This window comes from Lutra lutra, chromosome 6 (assembly GCF_902655055.1).
Source record: "Lutra lutra chromosome 6, mLutLut1.2, whole genome shotgun sequence".
NCBI classification, from domain to species: Eukaryota; Metazoa; Chordata; class Mammalia; order Carnivora; family Mustelidae; genus Lutra; species Lutra lutra.
This window is the reverse complement of record NC_062283.1, coordinates 45,848,580-45,876,546: the sequence shown is the minus strand read 5'-3', so window position 1 is coordinate 45,876,546 and position 27,967 is coordinate 45,848,580. Positions and strand designations below refer to the sequence as shown.

Below are 27,967 nucleotides of genomic sequence, written 5' to 3'. Positions count from 1 at the left end.
TATCCAATTTGGGGTCAGGTAGCATCTGCTTAAAAACATATTTCCTCCTGACATTCCAATTCAAGTCACAATTCAAATCCCACTGGTTCTGGCTGCTCCTGGATCAACACATTAGCTGCACTCAGCTTAATAATACCCTACCAAGCCCTGAAAGTCTTACAGAGATACTCAATTACTAAAACCCACCTAGGAGGCCAGCACATTCAAGGAATCACTAATGGGATGCACGAAGTAGTGTTTTCAATACAATCAATCTTTAAATGAAGAATTTCTTATGTCAGAGCTAAATCTAGTCAGAAAAGCAGGGGGCAGTTTTATGACTTATGCAAATCCACACATGCATCATTGGTAATATGAGGCTGGTCGAAACACTGAATGCCCAATTTCTGTGGAGTCCTGGAAGGACACTGCCTGGAATTGCCTAGGGAAGCGGAGTGGGTCAAATGGGATCCACGAGTATTTCATCAATAATGTTTACTGATCTGTTATTTAAGGAATTTTAATGAAAATGAAGTCAGATGAAGTGAACTGTTTCTAATCTGATTTCACTCAGTCAAGCTAAGCCCTTCTCTACTAAACTAAAGCCCAGGGAATCTAACAAAAAAAACAAATAAGTAGTGATCAGTAGACTGTAGGAAAACTGCAAGTCTGCAGGCCTGTGTCGGCTGCTAATTTCATCGGAGCCCTGGATTCTCACATGCCTCAAGACGCAGAGCTGTTCCTTCCCCAGAAGAAAAAGCAGCTGTCGGAGCTTTCTCTCCTTAGGTCAGAAAGTATAACATGTCAAGCCTGGACTTGTCGTCGAAAGGTATAAGTAACCTTTTAATCTCTTAGAATCATTTGCTTCTCCAGGTTACTAAACCCAACATTTTGTACAGATAAATTCAGAATGATTTTAGCATGGCGTGGAATCCTGAAATTCTCTCAACTGCTTAGAAAGGGAGTTCTGTCATCTACTATGACTATTAATTTTTTCTCTGTTCAATATTTTATCAAAGTAACATGTGCAAAGGGTAAAAAATTAAGTGGAATGGAAGGACTTCTAATGAAAGACAGCAGTTCCTTGCCCATCATTTCCTACTCTTGTGTTCATTTCCCAGAGATAGCAGCTTTTTCGCTGTTTTTAGCTCTTCTGGTCTTTTTCTCCCATTGTATGATTATAGCGCTCCTTGGTTAATCACATTCAGACTTGATCTATTAATTTCCTGCTAAGAAAGAGTTAAGTTAAACGACTCACAATATTTGTGCCTTATATATGACTCACTCTATTAGTAATCTTTGTAGCATCATAGAATATACCTAAATCTATGTTTCTTTATGTATCTAATTTACTCTACTTCTTGCCTTCTTCCTCTGTTTTTTTAAAACATTAGCACCCTGCTCCATTTGCTCTCCTCTGCCCTCACCTCTGGCTCCTGTCTACTGTCAATTCCAGGAGATTTACTCTACTTTAAAAGAGTCAAGATTGATTACATTTGCATTTTGTTTTGTAACCATGTTTCAGTTTTATGTTTTCCTGATGGGCAACTTCTAAAAATTGGAAACCAACAAACACTCATTACATCACTATTATTGAAATGTGTTCTCTGCATAGATCAGTAGTGTGCTAGGATTATATTTCTCTCTATGAAGATCCAGCTTCACAATCTGTTCGACTAACATGTCAGATGGGTCTTCAGGATCCAAAAACAACGAACAGATTCTAACAGTTGTTTTTGTATCTGATTGTCAAAGTAATGTTCATTTTACATATAAAATGCAAAGAAGAAAAGGCTAAAGAAAAATTAAAAAAAAATCCACTCCATAAAGGTAAATGAAAATCTTAACATGGGTTATTTCTAAATTTGATTTTTTTCTCCACTGAAATGGCAGATGAATGATTTAGACTGATGACTCCAATACTATTTCAGGGCTCAGCAGGGGAGTAGTGGATGTTCTTAGTTACTAAAGGCACACATGAAGGGGCTACTTTTCCAAATTCTACAACCCACTCCTTTATCTTATTTTGTATTTCATTGTAGAGATAAAGACTATTTGACTGAGCTCCTAAACCACCTTTGATCATATCAACATTTCCTTGTGTCTTTTTTTCATTTATTTTTTCAAAAATTTTAAAGGTTTTATTTATTCATGAGAGAGAGAGAGTGCGCAAACACGCGGGGGAGAGGCGGAGGGAGAAGGAGAAGCAGGCTTCCTTGCTGGCTCCATCCCAGGACTCTGGGATCATGACCTGATCTGAAGGCAGACACTTAACCGATTGAGCCACTCAGATACTCACCCTCCTTGTGTCTTATAATTTCGTTCCTTTTCTTGCTGCCTCAGAGAAAGGATATTCCTTCTTTGCCTTGCCCAGCATTATCAAGGCATTCTCCTAAATGATTATATTTGAGGAGTCTAAGGACATGCTTTTAGTCATTCACCTGAGGCAACAGGCATAACTAGGTCAACCCAAGATTAGCTTCCTTTATGGAGGAATCTCCGCCACCATGAACTTGGTGCTCTTCACCGTCACCTTTCTTTAAAGAGGAATCTGCTTCACTAAATGGCTTCCTGATCTCTAATCACCATGCCCCCCAGGTTTCTGTGGTCTCCACTCTACCAAATCCAGTTCCTTGAGAGTCTCAAACTCTTAAGACACAGTATAACATCTCTTTCCATTTCTCATCTTCTCTCACTGCTCGGTAACATCCATCGTTGCTGCTTTCAGCTTCTTCCTCATGTTCCTTTGCCCTTGTTTCTGGTTTTTGCTCTTCTCGTCTCCTATTATCTTAGTCGGTTCAGGCTGCTATGACAAAGTAACTGACACCGGGTGACTGAAGCAACAGAAATTTATTTCTCATTGTTCTAGAGGATGATAAGTCCAAGATCAAGGTGTCGGCAGATTCTGTCTCTGGCAAGAGCCCTCTTCCTGACTTGCAGGCAGCCGCCTCTTGCTATATCTTCATAAGGCAGAGGGAGAGGTTATTGCTCTAGTGGCTCTTCTTTTCTTTTTTTCTTTCAGATTTTACTTATTTATTTGACAGACAGAGATCACAAGTAGGCAGAGAGGCAGGCAAAGAGAGGAGGAAGCAGGCTCCCCGCTGAGCAGAGAGCTCGATGTGGGGCTCGATCCCAGGACCCTGGGATCATGACCTGAGCTGAAGGCAGAGGCTTTAACTCACTGAGCCACCCAGGTGCCCCTCTAGTGGCTCTTCTTTTAAGGGCACTAATTCCATTCCAATGGCTCCACTCTCATGACCTAATTACCTCCCAAAGGCCAAATCCCTACTGCAGTCTTGCTTCACAAACTCCATTCAAACTGACATATCAAATGGGTCTTCATGACCCCAAACAACAAACAGATTGCTTTCTAAATAGTTGTTTTGTCCCTCTAGTAGCATCAAATTGGGGATTAGGGTTTCAACATAAGAGGTTTTTTTTGGGGGGGGGGGCACAAATATTCAATCCAGATCAGCTATTTCATATGGCCGCCTCCTCCTTCTTTTCCACTTCTTTTTAATTGCTCTACTACTCATTCTGCTCCCTTCCTACAGCAGCCAATGTAATTCTATAAAATGTCTGCTTGCTCTGCTTTCCTCTCTTTTGCTTCCTTTCAGTAATTACACAGTTCCACTTTATGCTCTACATACTTGACCTCAAGTTTATGAGTTAGCCCTGATCATTCTTAGCATTTGCACCTGTTTCTGGATATCCCCCTGAGGACAAAATGGCCCAAACTGAACTCATCCTCTTCTCTTTTCTTCTTGTAATTATTTCAGCATTTTAGTTACCTGGTTCAAAATCCAGTAATCATCCTTTACAACTTCCCTTGGCTCCCTGCCTTCTGTGAATTTTTCAGTCCTGTTCTATCTCATAATACCTGATGTTCTTTCCTTTCCTCTAAATGTCCACTGTTGCTTTGTTTTCTCTCTTCTGATTCTAGAAAAAATTCTTCTAGTATAAAGGGTAGAATGCTATACATGAAGACTTGAGGGAGAGACAAAGCATCTCACCCTGTGATATAATAAGTAGTCCTATCTTAATCATTTTATTAATCACCTACCTTCTTTTTCCATGGGCTTTTCAGAAGAAGTGTTCTATACCCTTTCCTTACTCAAAAATAGGAATTTCCCCTATCGCCTACTTAATAAAATCTAAGCTCCTAGACTAGTATTTATATCTGTACTTAAATCCTGTATTTTACTACACTATTTCTGTATTTACAGAAGTAACCAGTTGTTGTCTGCCTTTCCTCTCCCAACTCCTCACCTAGAATGGAAGCTATCTGAAACAGGAACTTGTCTGCTTTGTGTGCTGCTGTTTTTGCTGTGCTTAGTTTAGAGTCTGATACCTAATATGCTCTCAGTGTTTGTTGAACAAATGATTGTATAGTATTGTCCTCACCCTATGCTTTCTGGCCTCTGTGCCATTGCAGACAGAACTCACATTATTGGGTGCTTCCTGTTATGGACTATATTATGTTCTCCCACAATTCACATGTTGAAGTCCTAACCCCAGCACCTCAGAATGTGACTGTATTTGGAGACAGGGCCTTTAAGAAGGTGATTGATTTAAAATGGGTTGTTAGGATAGGCCTTAATCCAATCTGACTGGTGTCCTTGTAGAAATCTAGACACACATAAAAAAAGGAAGGAGGGATTTGTGTGCATAACGGAAAGGCCATGTGAGGATAGATGAGAAGGCTGACCTCTGAAAACCAAGGAGAGAGGCTGCAGGAGAAACCAAGCTTGCAGATACCTTGATCTTGAATTTCTAGCCTATAGAACAGTGAGAAAATAAATTCCATGGGTTTAAGCCACTCAGCCTGTGGTATTCTGTTAGGACAGTCCTTACAAACTAAGACATGCACTCTTGCCAGATAACTCTCTTAGACCTTTTATGTATAATGTTAATAAGAATACTGTGATACAGATACTTACAGGATTTCCATTTTACAAATAAAAAATGAAAGCATTGAGATGTTAATTCCCTTCTCATCACACGCGCAGGATTTGGCATGCAGGTAACCTGCATTAATGACTCATGCTGTTCCCTCTTCTTGGGTCACCCTTTCCCCTCATTTCTAAACATTCAAAACTCTCTCTGTAAAGTCAGAGGAAATGTCCTCTCACTGAATTTCTGTACTCTGGCTCTGAATCTGCATTCTAATCATTATTCCTTTGCCTCATTTTCAGCTCCAACCTTATTGTGAGTGCCTGCTAGGAACCTGCCTAACTCTCCAGGACTGGGGCTCTGCATTATTCATCACAGTCCTTTGACATTAAACCAGGACCCCTTCTGGGACAAGAGTCTGTCTACATACCTTGGGCCTGGCTACTGGCTGACAGGTATCCCTGGTGATAAACATACCAGTTGATATGTGCTTATGAATTTACTTGCCTCAGAATTCCATGTTGCTATTCTCTGTCAGATGCACAGGAATCCCCGCTAGCCTGGTATTGATTACATCCCTGAAACACCATTGTTTATATTCTACTATAGCTTTCTTTCTTTTTTTTTTCTCTTATAGCTTTCATATATAACGTTCTCCCCTTTATATGCATTCTCCCCCCTCAGAGTCAGAAGCTGAGTCTCTCCTAAAGCCCTAGGCTTTCCATAAATAGTTAGTTCTGCTTGCAAGTTTCTGCTTATTTTAGGCACGGCTATCATTAAGCAGGCAGTATCCCAGCAAGGCCTGTGATAGATGATTCTTAGATTATTGTCAATGACCCACTCTTTCATTCATGCGTGTATTCATTTGTTCTTTCATTCAACCACCTGACTTAGAACTTTTTTTATATTTCAGTCACAATACCAGGTGGTAGGTTCAAAGTCAGTTTCTTTGATTTGATACTAAAACAACTACAAGCTTTTGATGCTATTAGCAGCGTCTAAGAAATTTCCCCAAAGTAACCTACACTAAAATGTAATTTGAAGACATGTTACTGATGATGTTCAGGTGTCTTCCCTATGTGTCACTGGGAACCAATCTAAAATGAAATCAATGGAAAATAAGCTGTAAACAGGGAACTTGTAACATGTCATGAGGATATGTTAAATGAAGGAAAGTGATGGTATAACGATAAGGGGCAACTGAAATTTCTGAGGATCTGGAAGGAATACAGAAAAAGGTACACTGTTGAAAAGGATCAGATTAGTGCTACTCAAGGTACAGCCAGTGAGACAGAAATTCCAGCCAGTTCTAGTGTTAGTAAAGGGCGGCATTTTAATAGAACAATGAGATGGTTTAGTAAACATTTTTGAACAACTACGATATGCCAGAGAACTGTAGGAGTACAAGGGTGAATGAGGGATGGTCCCTGTCCTCAAGAAGTGAGGAAAACAGACACACAAAACCCTAGCCCTCCTGGGGGTAGGAATGGAGCTAGTGCAGCTGTTGCTACCCTCAAGTGACACCAGATACTGTCAAGACCCAAAGTTCTTATCCTCCATTGGTAATGGGAAGAACACCTGGTAACATTCTCAGTTATCCACCTTAGTTGGGAAACAAGAAAAGGAAACAGAGACCAGTCTATTTTGACAAGTGAGGAGAAGTGTGCTGGATATTTTTTATTTTCCTCTCTCAATCTACTCCATTGTAGTCTACCCTTCTCTCTGCCATGAAAGGCTGACCTGTGTGAAACTCATCAACCTTCTTTGCCCTTGGGACACAAGGGCCCACCGTAGAGAGACCAAAACAAAAGGGAAAATGAAGTTTGAGTATCTTTCTCCTTTCTTGCTGGGTCAAGGTTAAACCAGTTCTATCCCTCAAATGAAGTTGCCTTCTTTACTATTTACCCATCTTTCCTTTCAGGTCCAAACTTCTTCATCCCTGCCTCTCTTTAGCCTCGGGGTGGTCCACATGCCTTAGGATTCCCCTACACTCTGGTCATATTTTTGTAAATAGTTCCTTTATTAAATTGAATTACCCCGATTTGAGAATGCATTCTTCCTTCTTGAAACTCATTTGATCCAGGAAGCAATCAAAAAGACAAAGGAAGGGCAGGATAGAGGCAGAACCCTAAGCCTGACTGGACATTGTGGAGAGGGTGGTCTAGAAAGATAAGGAGTCCTGTGACTCAAGCATTGTGCAGGTCCCGAGAGTTTATTCCCAGATGCTATATTTGGAAACTGTTTGGGAGCCTGGAACAAGAGAGACCACCATCCATAAGTCTGAAAACTGGCAGGGCCACTGTTTTAAGTTCCTGGGACTGTAACTTAATTCTAAACCCCATCCAGTAAGAGCTATCAGCATTCTGGGATAACTTCAGCCCTTAAACAGAGGGCTACAAATGGCATCAGCTTTCAGAAAACAGGCAGAAGCAGGAGAAGTAAGACAAGATCTCAGTGTAGACAAATAAACTTACTGTGCTAAAATAGAAATGTGTTCCAGGTGTTAAGAAAACAGGGCTCTGTAAAATTACTACTAAATGCCAGGTGGGACCAAATGGTTGTAACATTCAAGATGATACTGGTCAACCTGGTCAACAATTCAGGCAGCCCTTTTGGCCATGGGCAAACTGAAGTTATTTCCTTAAACACATTTTCTAAGATAGCTTAAACTTGACAGAAATACAGGGGGTTTAATCCTCTTGGTTGAAAGAGGAAATGTAAGGGATCTTCAAGTGATTGTAACATAGACTACTGACTTTGTTTCTCCTAATTTCTCTCCAATGTGTCAGGAATTATTTATCTGGTTTAATCTATAGCATTTGTGAATTAACACACATGCACCCAGGAGTCCTGAGTTGGACGGGCACATATTTTACAAAGAGCTGGACAGCTCTGGCACTTGTTATATCAAGGGTCGGGAGCACAAAAGTGAACTAAATAACAGAAATCAAAAGGCAAACATTGACACTGGATGCTCACAAGACTTAGCAAGGAATACATTCTTAAAAGTCATTAAACAATTTTGAAAAGAAATTCAAGCTGCGGGGACTGAGCTCTGAGATCAGAACAATAAGCTCCGTGAATTGGAACCGAGGCTTTCTGAAAGAAATGTCTACAGTTTTGAAGAATACTTTTCCCAGACAAGCTTCTTTGTGAGGGGATTTTTTTTTTTTTAACAAACATGGCTATTTTTGACTCAGCTCAGAAATGAAATATTTCAAAAGCCCTTTCAAGCTCAACATCTCTAAAATTACTCCTTCAAAGTTACACTTTAAGGGGTAGTAGAGTAGTGAGATTAAGAGGAATACCGAGGTTGTGAAATTTTCATGGGCGTGATAAAGACACACCAAAAGCCTCGCTATAGCCATTAATTTCTTTAGTGTTTTAGGCAAAACAAAAAAGTACCATGTGGAAAAAAAAATGGCAATACTGCAGGGGTGGGAGAAAGCATTTCCAAGTTCAGTTTTGACAAAAGAGAACACAAGACAAGATTACTCTTTTCCTAGTTTTACAAAGGGAAATTTTTAGGAGAAATATTTTTACAAATTTTGTGTTTGGAAATTTTTGTGTTTGGAAATCATATTGCAGTTTTCATATTTAATGACAATGAATGTCAAAATAATCTCCAAATAAAAATGTTTTCTGGAGCAATGAAATCAAACTCAGAATTAACTCACTTAGGTAGCCACTAATGGTCTTATCTGTACATCCCATTGAGACTTAATTAATCTAATCATAACTTCAGTTGGTTTGATCTCATCATGTGCAAAAATGCAAAGCGAGGTGGTTTACACTGATGAATCAGAATGAGAGAAAATTTTGTCCAGCTTGTTTCTGCATAGAAATACTAAAGATACTTGTGATATATTCTTTTTTTTTTTTTAAGATTTTATTTATTTATCTGACAGTGAGAGAGAGATCACAAGTAGGCAGAGAGGCAGGCAGAGAAAGAGGAGGAAGCAGGCTCCCTGCTGGGCAGAGAGCCTGATGCGGGGCTCCATCCCAGGACCCTGAGATCATGACCTGAGCTGAAGGCAGAGGCTTAACCCACTGCGCCACCCAGGTGCCCCTGAAGTGATATATTCTTGTGTATCTGTAAAAGTGAACATTATATTATAAATATTAAATTAGGGCAATTATAAATATTAATTAGGGCAAGTTATTTTTTTCTTGGTAAGAAGAAATGTGCAAACAAATTGTTTGATTTTGAATAATTCAGTTTTAAGGTTCAAACTCAATTAAAACTATGAATTAGACCCAAATGGTATTTTTGTTTTAAAGAACTAGCTTTTAAGTGGTTCGAGCTTATACTGTTCCTATTTTGGAAGGGTGCTTCTCCCTGCTAATTCTCAGGGGTCACTGTTTTTATTTCTCTCTAGCATTTTGTGTTCTCCAGAGAGTGACCTAACCAAATCACTGTTCTGTCCACAGATGAACTACGGGTGTTGTTTTTTCCTTCCTCGTTCCCTTTCATTATGTGGGGTACCAACTTAGGTTAGCCAGTTAGATCTACTTGGGTATAATAATATTTGGATAAGAGGTTTCCCTAACATTTGATAAGTGAATGCAGAAGAGAGGCTTTTTCTTTGTCCCGGACGGCAAGCTGTGAAGACCATCTAGCTGGAATGCCAACAGCCTTCTTTCCTAGCTGCCTGAATAAAAAGCTGCAGAACGAAGCCACAGAGAAAAGCAGAATAAAGACAGAGAGGGATGCAGAGCCAGGACCTGCCTGAAGCCTTAGGATTTTCTAATAAGAGACAATGACTCCCTTTTTATTTTAAGCTAGTTTGTGTTGGGTTTCTGTCCCTTGCAGCCAAAATAATTCTGGCAAATCCAACAAATAAGCAATAGAAAAAGCTGGAAGGGAAATAATTTACAGCAAATTATAAGGCAATGTTTCTTGTTCTTACCCATATATGGCCAAAATGGGCTTTGGGTCCTCACATATATTGTGAGAGAGAAAAAGAAAAATTCTTACTCTAATATATCCTGGGCATGGAGACTGTTAGTACATTTTACAAAATATTTTAATAGATGACATACTTTAGTCTGCTAGCTAATTTATAAAGATATTAAAGAACTACATTTACATATCAAAAGCATAATCACCTTAGTGAAAAATATATTGTTAATGACTCATATTTTTGGCTATATGGAAGCAAATCCACTGTTTTGACCAGATTATTTAATGACACTTAGTATGATGTGGCCATGTATGTAGGCTGTTTTAGGTAAAGATGAGAAGTTTAAGAAGTTGATAGCAAAAGATACAGGGTAATCCATCTGACTTTAAGCCATCCTCCACCCCTTCATTATCTATGCACAAAACACATGGGAATATACTTTATTATGCATTACAAAGAAACAGAAGTACTGGGTTAAATTCAAATTTATTGTCAATAAACCAAGGAATGTTAAACTATATAGTAAATCTGGACATAATTATACATCCATTCCAAGAAATCCCTGGATCATGGTCTATGTCCACACACCAGATTGGTTTGCTCCTTTGGACTGAATTGAGTATTAGATCAATTCCATCCAAGTATTTGTCTGAACTAGCTTTTTAAACTGATACATCAAATAACGTAAACTGGTTATACAAGTAAATACATTTCAGTAACTCAGAATACCATGTCAATTTGATCATTCTTTAATGGCTTTGTAGGTATGTGTGGCAACTGCCCTTTATAACTGAACCTAAATAGAATGTGAAGCCTTTGGCTTTGAGTCTGCTGCTCTGTCTACCATTCAGCATTCCTTTTATAATCCGAACTTTAACTGCAGGTAAATCTAAGAGATACAGAATTTCAATCAGAAGGAACCATAAATTCTATAGTTGAAAACTCATATTAAGGGCTCTGACATACCTACTGAAGGTCTCAAGTGGCAGAGTTAGGCCTGCACACAGACCTTCAGAGGTCCAGACCAGTGCTTCTATTGGAAAGTTGCTTCTCAGATGCAAACAACTTGGCACTTTTCATTGTATTGATTAGGTTTGACGCTTGATTTTATGTTCAACACAACATCAGAAGTCTGGACTAGATATTCACATTATCTGAATGAATTGCTATGCTAAATAATTAAAAAGTTAACATTATTTATTTTAATGATTTTATTTTTAAGTAATCTCTATACCCAATGTGGGGATTGAACTCACAATCCTGAGATCAAGAATTACATGCTCCACTGACTGAGCAGACCAGGCTCTCCAAAAGTTAATGTTATTGAAGAAAAATAGTTCTTTATTGAGTTTTGTTTCTGTTAAGCAATTAAAAATATTCTATATGTATAAAATCATCCTAATGATTCTTAGACTCTATTATAAAAACATGCTAATCATTCTTCTGAGTAATCTCATTTACCTTTCATTAAGTCCTCTTTACTTTATTTAGAAGATCTTGGGTCACATTTTGTGTGTTTGCTTATTTGTTTTTGAAATGACCAGTCAAAAAAGGTGAATCAGTTTGTACAAGTAAACATCACCTCAGTAACCATAGTAAATATAGTAAAATATATTAAATTGAATAGTTTTGTGTGAAAACCTGAATAAAGTCTGTTTTATGTGTTACCATTCTTTTTGGCTTACAGTTAGAAGCAAGTCTTCCTTTTCCCAGAATAAAATATCATTTTAGAAACCATGAAGCAACAGGGCTTTAAGAATTCTGGACAAAAATATCTGTAATGGAATATCAACTGTGCTACAAAGGCAATACTTTATCAAATCGTGAAATACAAATTTACGATTTTGGAAATCTTATCTCAAGGAGTTGTTGGGACAATTAAATGTATGAAAAGCACTAAGAAATGCTCAACAAACGTCAGCTAGTTTTATGAAAAATAAAAAATGATTTTATATTACTCTTTAAAAATGACAACTAATTACTACTCTTAGCTTAAATTTTGCCACATTTGTATTGCATTGTTTGGAGGGGAAGTGACACTTTTTATAGAACAAATGATTTTTCTAGTTAAAAAAAGGATCTGGTGTGACATCACCAAGATGGTGACATAGGTTGTTCCTGAGTTTGGTCTCCCTCACAAGAGGAACAACTAATATCTGTTTGAGAACAAGACACCACTGAGAGAATCCTAGATCATGGGGGTGAGGCTGAAGCACCTGCCTACAGCACAGACAGAAAGACAGACTGCATTAGAAGGCTAAGAGAAGTGGCTACATGTTGATCACACTGCCCCTTCCCGAGGCTGGTGTAGCACCATGCCCAGTGGTTTCCCTTGAGCCTTCAGTTCCTCCAGTGGGAAAAGAGAAGCTGGGGTGGGGGTCAATCCCCAGCATTGTGGATTGCTTAGTGGAAGCCCTTACTCCGATGTTGTACCAAGGGGATTGTAGGGGTACTTTCAGAGCCCAGTCAATGAGATTCTGACTGTGACAAAGAAGGAGGTGTGCGGTTACAACAGCTAGCACATGAAATTGGCAGACTGAGTTCACACTCGGCAGTGCTTAAGTAGTAATTCCAACCAGCAGTTTCGCTTATCTGTATAACCAAGTTGGGGTGTACTCTGACCAAGGAACTCAGCAGGGTGCAGATCTGCCTGATTCAGGTCCTCAAAGGAGGAGTTTTGCTGGCCCTGGAGCCCGGTTTGCCCTTGCCCAGGCAAGGTGCTGAGTCACAGTCTCACCTGCTATGGAGAGTGCCTTCCAGCCCCATTTGACCAGAAGGGATGGGGATAACTCTTGGAAGCTGTGTGGCCCAAGGGTGCTCAAGCTAAGAGGCAGGTGGGCATAGCTGACCACCCCCAGAACGAACCTAGTACCTGGTATGGAGCCTTTCCCTACAGGCAGGGGTGCTAATTCATAGCCAAGGCCGAGAGTAGCTCCTGGCCCCTCCCAATCAGAAAGCCTGTTGGAGGGGCGCCTGGGTGGCTCAGTGGGTTAAGCTGCTGCCTTCGGCTCGGGTCATGATCTCAGAGTCCTGGGATCGAGCCCTGCATCGGGCTCTCTGCTCAGCAGGGAGCCTGCTTCCTCCTCTCTCTCTGCCTGCCTCTCTGCCTGCTTGTGATCTCTCTGTCAAGTAAATAAATAAAAATCTTTAAAAAAATTAAAAAAAAAAAAAAGAAAGCCTGTTGGAGAAACTGATGGTAGCCTGTAGTGGCCCCTCATCTTCCTGCCTAGGCAAGGGCCTGAGATATAGCCCCAGCCACTGTGGAGAGTGTCTTCTGGCCCCTTCTGACTAGAAGAGCTAGCAAAAACAACTGAAAGCTTATGGACCAGCAGCACTTGAGCTGGGAGAAGGGCATACAGAGCTGATGGGTTACAGAGCAAAGCCAGTGACCCTGTTGGGCCAGGCAACTTGGGATGCAGGTAGGCTTGAGTTGAGACAACAAAGACCTTTAGTGGTTTTGGTGTTGCTTCTCCCACTATGCCTGGATAGGGAATCAAATCTGTAGCTCCTCTCATCGCTGAATATAACCTTTAGCCTCTCCAACCAGGGAGCCCCACCAGAGCACATGAGAAGTTGCACAGCCCATTCAGGAGTTCTATGTACAGTGGCACTTGGAGAGAGCGCACAAATCATTTCCCCATCTGCAGAGCAAAATCAGAGGCCTCTCTTGACCAGGGAATACATTGCATACTCGGGCCTGATTTGGGTCCCCAAACAATGAGCTGTAGAGGCTCCTGGGCCCTGGCCTGTTGTCTTGCCAGAGCAGGGAAGTAAGTATATAGTCCCATCAACTACTGAATATAATACCCAGTCCTAACCATCTAGTAAGCCCGACCAGATAATTTAGACAACCACAGAGTACCACCTGCCCAATGACACCAATAGCAGACAAGCTATAAACTCAAGCTTAACTGACTGATGAAGAATTGTCTCTGCCAAAGCAAACCTACAAAGTTCAAAAGGAACCTCGTTACACAAAAGCAAAGATACCAATGTAAGAAATCAAGGATCAAGAAAAATCAGGTATATAGGATACCACTAAAGAAAAGTAATAAAGCTCTAATAATTGACCCTAAAAAAATGGAGATCTATGAATGGTTGGACATAATAATCCTCTTTAGGAGGCTTAATAAACTACAGGAAAACACAGACAACTAAACAAAATTAAGAAAACAATGCATGAATAAAATGACAAGTTGTTTTTTTTTTTAAAGATTTTATTTATTTATCTGACAGATAGAGATCACAAGGAGGCAGAGAGGCAGGCAGAGAGGAGGAAGCAGGCTCCCCGCCGAGCAGAGAGCCCAATGCGGGGCTCGATCCCAGGACCTGGGGATCACGACCCGAGCTGAAGGCAGAGGCCTTAACCCACTGAGCCACCCAGGCGCCCCCAAATGAGAAGTTTGAAAGGAAATAGCAAGCACCTCCCCCTTTTAAAAAAAAAACAAACAAACATGCAGAAACTCTAGAGTTAAAAAACTCAACAAAACTGAAGAATTCAATAGAGAGTTTAAAAAGTAGAGTCAACCATGCGGAAGGAAGAATGAATGATTTGGAGAATAGGACACAGGAAATTATCTAGAAGAGCAAAAAGAAAAAAAAAAAATGCCTATATTAAGAAGCAAGAAAGATCCCAAAATAGCAACCTAATTCTATGTCTTAAGGAACTAGAAATAGAAGAACAAACTGAGCCCAAAGTTAGCAAAGAAAGGAAATAATAAAGATTTGGGCAAAAATAAATGACACAGAGAACATAAAAACTGTAGATAGAATTAGCCAAACTAAGGGTTTACCTTTTGAGAAGATAAACAAAATTAGAAAACTCCTTAGCTAGACTAACCAAGGAAAAAAGAGAAACAATCCAAATCAACATAATTTAAATGAAAAAAGAGATGTTACAAATGATATCACAGAAATTCAAAGGATCTTAAGAGGCTACTATGAACAACTGTATGTCAACAAACTGGACAATCTAGAAAAAAATGGAAAAATTCTTAGAAACACATATTTTACTAAGACTTAATCAGGCAGAAATAGAAAGTCTGAATAGACCAATTACTAGTAAGGAGATTGAATCAGTAATCAAAAATCTGCCAGTAAAGAAAAGCTCAGGACCACATGACTTCACTGGTGAATTTTACCAAACAACTAAAGAAGCATTAACAACAATCTTTCTCCCATAAAGCTGAAGAAGAGGGAAGGCTCCCACTTATTTTATGAGACCAATATTATCCTAATGAAAAAACCAGGAAAAGATGGTACTAGAAAAGAAAAGTACAGGTCAATATCCTTGATGAATGTAGATACAAAATTTATCAATAAAATACTAGAAAACTGAATTCAGAGGAACAATAAAAGGTCATTTACCGTGTTCAAGCGGGATTTGTCCCTTGCAAGCAGTGATGTTTCAACATAGGCAAATCAATCGGTGTCATATATCACATTAATAAAATGAAAGAACAATACGATCATCTCAATACATATAGAAAAAGCACCTGATAAAATTCAACATCCATTCATGATAAAAACTTAATAAAGGAGGCATGGAAAGAGTATATCTGAACATAATAAAGGCCATACATGACAGGCCAGCAGCTAACATCATATTCAGTGGTAAAGGGATAAAACCTTTCCCCTAAATTAGGAATAAAACAAGTGTACCCACTCTTACCATTCCTATTGAACATAGTAGTGGATGTCCTAGCTAGAGCAATCGGGCAAGAAAAAGAAATAAAAGGTATCAGAATTGGAAAAGAAGAAGTAAAACTATCTCTATTTGCAAACAACATGATTTTGTATAGAAAAATCCTAAAAACTCAATAAGAGATCCATTAGCTCTAATTAATGAATTCAGTAAAGTGCAGGATACAAAATGAACATATAAAAATCAGTAGTGTTTCTCTGCACTAACAACCAAATTTCTGAGAAAGAAATAAAGAAATTGAGCTCATTTATAATAGTATCAAAAATAATAAAATACTTTGGAATAAATTTAATTAAGGAAGTGAAAGATCTCTATGCTGAAAACTATAAGATATTGATCAATGAAATAAAAAAGGACACAAATAAATGGAAAGGTGTCCTATGTTCATAAATTAGAAGAATTAATATTGTTAAAATATCAGTTCTATCAAAAGCCATCTATAGATTCAATGCAACTCTAAGTGGATAAAGACTTAACTGGAGAGCTGAAATCATGAAACTGCTAGAGGAAAACATAGGAACAAAGCTCCTTTATATGGGTTTGGTAATGAAGTTTTGGATATGACAAAGCTCAAGCAATAAACCAAAAAACAAACAAGTGGGATCATATCAAACTAAAAAGCACTGCACAGCAAAAGAAACCATCAGTAAAGTAAAAAAGAAAACCTTATAGAATGGGAGAAATATTTGCAGACCATATTATCTGTTAGGGGTTAGTATTCAAAACATATGAAGAACTCATACAACTCTATAGCAGCCCCCCCCAATAACCCAATTAAAAAATGAGTAAAGAACCTGATAGACATTTCTAGAAAGAAGATATATGAAAGGCCAACGGGTACATGAAGAGATGCTCAATATCACTAGTCATTAGGGAAATGCAAGACAAAATCACAGTGAATTATTACCTCCTACATGTTATAATGCCTATCATTAAAAAGATAGGAGATAAATGCTGGTGAGGATGTGGAGAAAATGGAATCCTTATGTACTGCTGGTAGGATTGTAAATTGGTGCAGCCACTATGGAAAATAGTATGAAACTTCCTCAAAAAGTTAAAGATAGAACTATTATATGATCCAGCAATTTCACTATGGGGAATAAATTCGAAGGGAACAAAAATACTAACTAAAAAAAAAAAAAAACTGCATTCACCCATTTTCATAGCAGCATTATTTACAATAGTTAAGACATAGAAGCAACCTAAGTGTCCATTGGTGAATGAATGAATAGAGAAGTTATTATATATAAGTATATATATAATGGAATATTATTCAGTCATAAAAATAGAGGAAATCCTACCATATGTGGCAACATAAATGGACCTTGGAAGGCATTATGCTGGGGCGCCTGGGTGGCTCGGTTGGTTAAGCATCTGACTCTTGGTTTTGGCTCAGGTCTTGATTTCATGGGTTGTGAGGTAGAGCCCCGCATCAGGCTCTAGGCCTAGCGGGAGTCTGCTTGGATATTCTCTCACTCTGCCCCTTCCCCCACTCTCTCTCATTCTCTCCCAAATAAATAAATAAATCTTAAAAAAAGAAGAAGGCATTATGCTAAATGAAATAACTCAGAGAAAGGCATATATTGTATGATGTTACTTGTATGTGGAATCTAAAAACCTCCAAACTATAGAAACTATAGAAAAATAGATCAGACTTGTGGTTATTGGAGGCAGGGATAGGTGGAGGGGAAATTGGAAGACGGTGGCCAAAGGGGCAAACTTCCAGTTACAAGAAAACTGGGGATGTAATATACAATAAGATGGCTAGAGCTAACATTGCTTGTTATGATATATAGGAAAGTTGTTAAGAAAGTAAATCCTACAAGTTCTCATCAGGAGAATTTTTTTTTCCCTTTTTTCTTTTCCTATTGTATTTATTTGAGAAGATGGGTGTTAGCTGAACCTATTATGCTACTCATTTCAAAATATATGTAAATCAAACCATCATGCTGTACACCTTAAACTTAAATAGTGATAAACGACCATTATTTCTCAATAAAACGAGAAAAGAAAGATGATCAGTAATTTGCTTACTATTATGAGTATACATGTGTGATTGGTCTGTGAATCTTGCCCTAATGCTTCTTGAGATTTGCTTGATGTAATTCAAAGCTCTAAGCTCCTACTTTTTCTTACTATTGTGATCAACTCTTTTCTGAAAACCAACAAAGTCAGTAATAAGGATGTTAAAAGCTTATATCGCAAGCAGGAGTGTTATCATAATAGCACAGTAAGCAATTAATCAGGAAAAAAAATGCCCTCTGCCAGAAAGCCATCTTCGATTACGTCTTATGTTAAGTTCTTTTGTTTTATGAGATTGATTAGAGGGTTCTTTTCTATTGAATCACTGTAGAGAAAAGAGAGCTGTTTCATACTGAGGGTCATCATGTATGTTATTGGTTATTTAGGCCAACACAGGAAGGTTTTCAGTAATGAGTATTTTTTAAGATTTTAATTGAAAATCTTTTTTTGTAATGAGTCTTATGTAGAATGTTCATTTGAAAATGCATTGTTTGCTCACATTACATTCTCCTGAAATTTTTATTAAGATGGAGAATTAAATATAGTATTAATGGCTCACGAGTAAAATGTACTGAACTAAGTGATGCAAAAAATGCATCAAGCATTTGATTAAAACAATGTCAAATACATATGCACATCTGAAATACTAAAAGAAAATGGACAAGGTCCTGCTTTTACACTGGCTTAGAGCTTCCAGGCCCTTCCTTTCATGATTAATCATACTCAGCTGCATAGAACACTTGTGCTCTGTCATTTCTTTGCAGTAGCTGCCATTGTGTGAAGATGGATATGCCTTTTTCCTTCCTCTTCTCCCAAAAGATGAATTCTCAATCTCAATTGCTCCTTATAGCATGTGCACTTATCTTTGCCTTTTGTGCACTGGAGGAGAACATGCTTCTCCATTTCTTTGTTTCTCAAAAATGTGAGACAAGGCCTCTTCCTGTATCATGTGGCTTCCCTTTAGAGTGCCAGCCATACTGACACCTGTTTCCAGTAGCAAGCTAGTGATACCACGGGCAAGTAGCTCCCCAACAAGGTGCTGATCTCTCTTTTTCTCTCTCGCCTATCCTCTCTCTTTCTCTCATTCCCTCCTGCTCTCGATCCTTCCCTGTCTCCTTTCTCCCAAACCACTTTTTTTTTAAAGATTTTATTTATTTATTTGACAGACAGAGATCACAAGTAGGCAGAGAGGCAGGCAGAGAGAGAGAGGGGGAAGCAGGTTCCCTGCTGAGCAGAGAGCCCGATGCAGGGCTCAACCCCAGGACCCTGGGACCCTGGGACCCTCGATCATGACCTGAGCTGAAGGCAGAGGCTTTAACCTACTGAGCCACTCAGGCGCCCCTCTTCCAAACCACTTTTAAAGGCTAATTTGAATCAAGCTTTCAATCAAGACCATTCTATTAATTTAGTTTCAAACAGAAACAATAGTGCATAATGTTCAAAGGACTAGGTTTAGGTTCTCTACTGGCTTAAAGAAGCAATCTTTCTGTATTTGGGCATTTAAGTAGTGTTCCACAATTCCTAATATATATATTTATACACACATATACACATATATGTATTCTTTTCATTTTGTGGTGTATCTGTCATCCTTGCACTCTTACTATGGTTCTGTATTTTCACAATTATCCAATGAGAACAACGTGCTACCTACAGTAACCTGGGATTTAAAAAAAATATACATACTAAAATAGAGTATTAAAATTTTATTCTTAGTGAAGATTCCATACAAATATGTCTAATTGACATGGACAGTTAAGGATTCATCAACGTACACTTAAAACCAGACAGATGTAAACAAAGTTCTGACAGGAGAAAAGATGAGCGGTGAAATATGTCTATGTTGTACACATTTCATATTCTTCATTGTCTTTTATATACAATTTAAACTCATTAGTCTGGCCCCTGACTCCTTGCCCACCTCAACTCTTAGCATTCTCTTGCAAGTTTCCTACCTTCTGGCCATACTGATTTCTTTGGAATTCCTTAAGCTTTCTAGATTACTTTCTTTCCATATTTTGGTACATGCAGCTCCTTCCTAGGGTAGTTGTTTTTATTTGTGAAGATTCAGTTCAGTGGGCTCTTCCTTTAGGAGGATATTCTCCATTCCACTTCTCAGGCTAGGTTAGGTGCTTCTTATCACTCATATTTTATATATGTTTCTTTCATTGCCTTTTTATTCATTCAACATTCATTCAACATATATATTATGTGACTAAGAGATGCCATTTATATAATTGCCGCTAAGATGCCTGTCACCTTTTCTCCGAACAGAATTGCCTGTGTCTGTGGCCTCTTGGAGGAAAGAGACATATCATTGATTCTTGTTATTTCTGCCACTTATGTTCTACAAAATTGCTTTGGACACTACATTAGCAAATACTGAACTATTGCTCCTAGGAAAAATACAAGGTTAGGTTCCTTCAATCCTCTGGCCATAATACTTTAATCAGCCAAAACACCATTTGCATTATAAAGATTATATCATGTAATTGTTATCTATATCTATACCTATATCTATATCTATTATATTGTAGTCAGTGCCCTTGTAAAACAATACAGTGTCGTCATCAGTGTCGAAAACCTGCTCTTTCACATAACCCATCTTTTTTCTGTATAACACTTAGTGGGTATTTTAAAAATTGTTCCATAGATTCTTGATCTGAAAAACCCATTTAAAGTTTAACATTTTCCACATGTATCACCTTTTAAAACATCCAAGTCAGCCCACTAGCAGAGAAGGGTTTAACATTTTCCTGACCCTGGATCATGTGATGAATTTTTCTTGGCTTTCAGTCTTACAATGATGTTCTTCACTACACATTTTGTATTGGTCAACATCTCATTCATTTCCAAATGTAGTCAGTTTTACATCTTTTCCATAGCTTCATCACACACTGTAAATATTACTTTAACATTTTCAGGGGTGGCCTCATGCACAGATCAGTGAATTTCCTCTTCCTTTTTCTGAACGTACCATAATGTTGATGCATTATTATTGAACTCATGACCAATAGCACTCTTAACTCATGCCTGACCAAAGCTTAAATATCACATGACTTTTTACACTTAGGAACATTAGTGAGCATGTCAGCAGTATGCTTGCAGGCCTTTTTAAACAGCAAAATCACCAACAAAAAGCAAAAAATGCAAAAAATGTGACACTAAGCCACAAAAAAGACACTAGTTTATATTATGAGAGCTGAAACAAGAAGGACTTCAGCTTAAGTGTTCATACCAGCTGAAGTCTGCATATGTTGGTGAATAACTATGAGTGACCACAAAACACATATTTCTCAGAATATTCTTAACTGCTTCCTTCAAGGCATAGTCTAACCAAACTTCATTCCATGTGATATTAAAGGATTTTTTGTATGTGTAAAATTATAGCATATATCTGTGAATGGTGATTGTCTCTTAAAGAAAAGCAACTAACAACTAGAGTATTGCTCTCTCTGCTGAAAACTATGAAAAAATGCTGTTCTTAGTAAAGAAACAAACAAGGCCATCATATCCACAACTTCCATTTACTGTAAAACCTAATTACGACATATGGAGAAACAGTTCTTTTGTATGATAATGCTAACCTTTACACAGAAGTCAGTGCAACTCACGAGACACATACACTCTAGGTTGATTTTCAATGAGCAGAGACTTTGAATTGACCCATATTGATCCTCTTGCTTGTTTTTCTTTATGTCAAAGACAAAACTTTTAATGTGTTTATAGATCTAGTGATATGGTTTATAACCATGGCTTAGAGTTAAGTTAACGTGCTAATGTGGGGAATCTAATTTATCATTATCACCAACAAATATAATTCATTCATTTAGTCAACAAATATTCATTGAGCACTGAAAAATATCCACTGAAAACATCCCAGGCCCATGTTAAGTACTAGAAGTAAACTGTGCATAAGACTGGTATGGTTCTATCTCCACGGAGCTAGTAATCTGCCAGAAGAGATATACACTCTACAAATAAAAAGAGAAATAATAATATAAATACAGATTATGAAGGGTATAAAAAGAGAAATGATAATATAATAAATAAATAAATAAAAAGAGAAATAATAATATAAATACAGATTATGAAGTGTACCCAAGAGAAAGCATGTCTAGTACAAGGAAAGAATAATGGTTGTAGTGAGGTGGGGCCATAGGTTAGATGGGGTTCTTCAACAGCTTCATTAAGAAGGAAATTTTTGAACTGAAATTTAACAAAGGAAATGATCCTTCTATGGGTAGAGCTGTGGAAATCCTATTGCAGGTGCAAAGAACAGTGAGTGGGAAGGTTCTGAGTTGCCATAAACCTGTCTTGTTTTAGGAACTTCCCAACAGTCATAGTGAGCGAGTGGAGCTGACACAAAATGCTACTGACAATTTGGTAGACCATACATGGCCTTGCAGGACAGAGTAAGAGGTTTGTAGTTGATTCTAAGTATATTTGAAAGCCACTGCAGAGTGTTAAAAAGGAGAGGGATCATTATCTGACTGTAGTTTAAAGAGACCGTGTAGGTGGCTGGATGGAAAATTCATGGTAAGGTGCAAGTGAGGAGTCAGGGGAACCAGTTATAGGAGCTGTTGTAGTGCTAAGGTAGGAGATGGTGACCTTGACTTGATTCACCGCAGTAAAGGTGAAGAGTGTGTGGACTCTAAGTATATTGAAAGTTGAATAAAATGGACTTCCTGCTGGACTGCAGTGGGGGTGAGAGAGAAAGAGGAGATAGAGGATTATTCCTAGTTTAGGCTTCTGGCTTGGTTAGCTAGGAAGATGGTGCTCTCTCCACTGAAGGGGGCAGACTGCATGTCTGCCTTTGATACATCCAATGCAAGTTGGGAGCTGGTTTATACAATGAGGGTGATTAAAATGGGTATAACAAGCTGATAGGTGGCTTTTGAAGTTATAGGAATGGATGAGGTTATCTTTGGAAAGAAAGTAGGTCAGCATGAGAGGAGGATCTACGAGTAGTTTGGAGGAACTTCAATGTTTAATAGAGATGGCCTCACAGTCTTGGGAAATTAAATAGAGAAATAACAAGTAGCATGATATAAGGAAAAGAGTGTATCTGATTCAACTAACTGCTTGGTGGTGGGTTCCCAAGGCTGAAATTTACCAGCCAAGGACAAGTTTCCCAAGCTTTCTGAATCTCTTAAATTCCAGGTTTTAGTTGTAGGATTGTTATGAGGTAGATGCAATAAAGATGAATCTCTTACTATGGTGTTTAGCACACAATATGCTCTAATTTTAAATTGTAGGTGCGCACTAATAGTGTCACAATGAGCTAAGAGAGAAACAATCAAATTATAAAAGATTCATTTAAAACATGTTCTTACTGAGATGTTCTTTCTCAAGCTTATGCACATTAATATTGTGAGGATGGGTGAAGCAAGAAATTTAATCCCTGCTCTAATTTTGTTGGTTTGGATTAGCTCTTAATAAAAACTACAGCTTAGATTTACTGAGTGCTTTCCATCTGCCCAACACTGTGCTGAGCAGTTTAAATATATTAAACTCATTTAATCCAAGCAGCAGCCCTATGAGGTGTGTAATGTTATCATTCCCATTTTACAGGAGAGAAAAATGTACCCAGGAAATTAAGTAATTTGGTACAAAATCACCCACCTATGTGTGTATGTGATTCTATGCTTAGACATTACCTTTTACCTTTTAGAGGAGCTCTGACATTTCTTTGAAAATATCTCCCTGTCTATTCTGTTAGTATTTTTTTCTAAATCAACATTTAGACTTGGAAAAGTGCAATAAATGCTTGTTCTAAAAGCAAGAACATCAGGCAATGATATAGCAAAGTCACATGAACATTTTTGTATGAAAGGAAAATAAATGATTAGATGGAGCCAGTAATAAGTACAAGAAGACTATATAAGGAGAAAAAGACACATCCAATTAATTGCATACTGAGAAATGTGGGAAAGGAGGTCTGAGACAGTTCAAATATGACTCAAGAAAAGTTACTGGAATGTGGCTTCAAGAAAAATAATACAAAAATGGCATTACTTCGTGCCCCCAGCGCAGCCTGCTCACAAGGCTTTGGGTGAGGTGACAGCTTATTGCAAATGTTGGCTGGTACAAGGGTTTTTTTTCTCTCCTTAAAACTTTGGCTGCAGTAATTGACAACTTGCTACCAGGGGAAAGAAATTTCCATGAAAATAAAATGGCTTGAATATGTTATTAGAGAATCTGCTTTTTTAGTAGCTCTAATTTCATTTTAAGTCTCATAAACCATAAACGTAATCTAATTACCGATGGTTGGAAAGTATTCCTTTCTTGCATGCAACACCACTAAGATCTATGTTCGGTGACTTGTGGGTCTTTAGTGTGAACTCCAGGTTCATCTTTCTTGCGACTTGCAGACATTTTTGAAGTCTTATCTCCTATCTGTAGGTGGCAGTAAGTTATTACTATTTTTGTTACTCTGCCCAGTGGAAGAAGATTAAATTCAGTTTAGAGAAACAGAATATAAAGAGAATTATTGTTCTACCTATGGACCAATATAAAGAACAATAACTCAGTTCTTTTTTTTAATAGAAGTTTGATTCCCTCCCTCTTTTTAATTTGAGGCAAAATTGAAACTCTTGTGTATTCTCAGTCGACTCTCCTCTAGCTAGGATGAACTTATGTTCACATCAGACTAAACAAACCTAGAACAAGAGAGTAAAAGGTTTTGTGTAAATCAGCAGCTCAAGAAACCCACTGTTTCTTAAAGTGATGTGTCTAAGCAAGATGAGTTCAGATTTTACAGCCTGCTGTTGTATTTCTATTAAGCAATAGCATTTTGCTTTCAACTGTATGCACATAGAACATCAAATAATTATTCTTCAAATTCCACAATAAAAAAGATTTCTTTCCAAATGACTCACTGATTTCCATCCTCGGTGTTAAGAAGAAACAAAAAACAACCACACACACAAAAAGCAAAGGGACTGTCGAACCGTAGTTCTTTTCTACATTGTCTTCTGCCCGGTGGTTGTTCATATGCAAAGCATGCTTCCTTACAGATGGAATCCACCAGTCTTTGCCATTAAGGGAAACACAGCAGGACCCAGAGAGGATTTGTTGAAGCTGAAAACCGACTTCATAATTTAGCTCCGAGTCTTGAAGCAGCATAAGTCACACTATAAATCAGAACACCGGATCCACAAATGTAAGGCAAACAGAGTGAAACATGAATTCCCCCCCCTCAGACTTCTCCTCTTGTTAGAACAATTAAAACAACAACCAGCTCCTTTATTGTTTGTGATTTAAAAGTTAGCCAAGTAAACTGACAATTTCAGGCTACAGTAGACAGAGCCACAGAAAAAAGAAAACACAGCCAATAAGGTGAGGCAATTGCTGTCGTATTATGCCAACGGAGACTGCCAGGTTTCTAAAATAAAAACAATCTTTCCACCATGGTGAATACATCGCGCCTTTGCTTTGCTGAGCCTCACGGACCTTCCTAATGGAGAAAGCCAGTTTATACTCCTATTATCTGTTTTTGGTTCCACTTAAAAGATTTGACTGAGGCCAGAAATTATGTTGGCTTTTTTTTTTTTTTTTTAATGGCTTCAGGGTATATACTTAACTTCACCTTGCCTGTGAGAGCAGAATGCTTTTGGTCTAAGAAGAGCCTTTCTACTCTTGTATTTACTATGTAGAGAGTAGGATTCTTACTTTGTATATGTTAGCCTACTATCCATAAGCTAATTCCATGGTTTTTCCACTTTTTATTGTAGCAGCTGACAGCAGAAAAGATAGTATGATGCCCATGTGTTAAAATGTAGGATTTTCTGCCCCCGTTTTCCCAATCTAATAGGTAACATTTATGTACTGTTGTGATTCTTATGTTTAAGTGGTTGTTTTCAATTTCAACAGAATGGTTTAAAAATTCAAAATGCATTTTATTTTTGATAAGCAAGAAAGGTTAACCCTTTAATGAGTACTCAGCTACCAAACGGTCCTCTTTTTTTAAGAGACAACTGGTAACATAACAGGTCTGCTGGGCAATCAATGTATCCCAACTCGTTCGTGAGTAAGGACCTTTATTCATTCCAACTGTAACTACTGCATAAATCATTTTCTTGTGGAGATGAAAGTGGTGGCTGTAGGTTGGATTGATTGACCTGACTTCAATAAAGGAAAAGAAAAAAATGGACAGCTTCATGGTTTAGCTTTTGGACCTGCTTTGTGTTTGTAAGATCTAGGGGAATAGCTGGAATTTTCCCTTCATAACCAGTAGCTACAAAGGAGTAGTGCAGACCCTGACGACAGAGCCTGTAACAGAAAATATCATGTGTACCACGTGGACAGGATCATGGGGATTTAGCAAAACATTATGAAAAGGACATGTGATATAGGATTCAATCACACTAGGGCTAAAATCCCAGTTAAGTTACTTAGGCCACTTATTGTGTGAACTTGAACAGCTGTTTAAGCTCTCTGAACTTCAGTTTTCTTATTTTGTAAAACAAAATTAGTGTAATGCCTACACTAAAAATGTACATTAACTAATGAGAGATAAAATGTTCAGTGCCATTCACAAAACACAGTAAAGTGCTTAAAAGAGGTAGCTGCCCCCCAAAACAGCAAAAGCAGTAAGAGTCATTTCAGTCGAACATTCCATAGGATGCAGTAGAGGGTGATGGTGTAGAGAAGTGCCTAGGGAGCTGGCCTGAGGTTTAAACATACCTCCACCACCGGTGTGACCTTGGTTAGATTGTTTAACTTCTTTGTGCCTGAATTTTGCCATTTACACAGTGGAGATAACCAGAGCATGAACCTTTTGGCATTACCTGGAGGACTAACTGAGGTGATGCATACAGAATAATCAGGACAGTGTAAGTAATGAATGATGTCAGCTATTTTTCTTATTATCTCCCCCTCCCAGGAGGTTGACAGAGAAGAGTACAGAGGTAGTCCATGTGGTTAAAGGACAACAGGATGTATTTTAAAAACTCTGGCCACAAAGTAGGATTTCCCTGGAAGGGAGGGAGAGGGGGGCAGTGACCTAATAACATTGGCAATGTTCCCCAATGATCACAGAAGTTTAACCTTGTTATGAATAGCTGCCTCAACAGCATGATTGTGAGTCTGACACAAGTGATTATTAAGCAGGACTGGGGAATTTTTTTGGACTTTTGATCAACTCAACATGTTTTGGTTGGTTCTGAACCTCACTATTTAAATAAATCTGTGAATATTTTGGAAACATGGGAAGTCTATAATTAATCCCCATGGGCTGTACAGAAACTGCTTGTTTAAATCAAAAAGAGCCTTTACATTCTCTCTTTTTCCACATCTTGCACTTATATAATAAAATGTTCTCACATTTGGATGGTTCTTTGCAGTTTAAAGCATTTCCACACACGTAGTTTTATTTCAGCTCCTTACAGTTCTGGGGAGTTGGCCCAGTGGACATTAATATTTTCTTCATCTCATGGGCAAGAAACTGAGGATTTGGGAGATGAAGGGACCTACCCCAACTCACGTAGTTTTAAGCAACAGAGTAAGTTAAAAAATTACACAGCAGTGTTTGATAAGGTTGACTTTGCAGCTTAGTTTTAGGTTATATAAAGGTGTGCTGTCATAAGTGCCATTAGAATTACTGTCACATGTGACTTCAAAATTCTGCTCACTAATTATAATACAAGAAATTTTTCTAACATGGAGATGTGTTTGCCTTCTATACTTATCTTCTACATTTATATCTGCTCTTTGAGACTATTTCAGCTTGACATTTCTCTGCTTTTTCTAGGAATATTCTCTGAAAAAGACTCAGAAATATCTGAAAAATATTATGGATGCAAAGTTTAAAAAAGAGCATTAGTTTAAAATAAAGATGTGGTAGCTCATACTGCATTCAAGGACAAATAAAATTCTTTATTTTTATAGTCTTGCTTATGGCTTATTTGCCTATATCTGAGAAACAACAAAAGAATCACAGCTGGATTTGTAGATGCTTCTAATAGAGGAAAAATGCAGAGGTATGTGTGTAAGCATTCTTTTTTTCTTATTCTAAAAAATGAACTAAAAAATAAGAGCACCTATGGAATTGAGATTGGAGCAGGAAAAGCAAGTGTGGGAAGATGGATAACCTTTGATGTCAAGTTGATTTCTCATACCTATGTGGTCCGATTTTAGTTTGAATATTAGCTATGAGATCTGCAGTCCCCTGTTCTACAAGGCTAGAAAGGTGAAGGCAGAATATTTCAGAGGTTTCTCAAAACTCTAATAAAAATCTCTCCTGCCAGATGACCCCTGATAAACTTCCGTCTTCCTTTCAGTAAAAAGCTCCCCAAGACAAGCTCAGAAAGGATGATGTTCACCACGATTAAGTCTCCAGTCAGCCATGTGAGGCAGGTGAGAAATTTCATTGGATTTTTTCCTTACTTGGCAGTTTTAGATGTAATGCAAATCAAACAGGAGAACTTCGTAGGAATATGTGAAAACTAGGTCTATACCACAT

The 27,967-nt window shown here is 38.1% G+C and overlaps 1 protein-coding gene and 1 long non-coding RNA gene across 2 annotated transcripts in view; one reads left to right on the top strand and one right to left on the bottom strand.

Annotated features, from left to right (window-relative positions):
- The window catches only part of EYS (eyes shut homolog), a 1,828,849-nt gene that overhangs the window by 161,027 nt on the left and 1,639,855 nt on the right, over positions 1–27,967 (bottom strand).
- Positions 717–27,857, top strand: LOC125102799 (uncharacterized). The gene is made up of 3 exons (XR_007128195.1): positions 717–808; positions 27,394–27,485; positions 27,786–27,857. It is a non-coding gene; the product is annotated as an uncharacterized LOC125102799 (long non-coding RNA).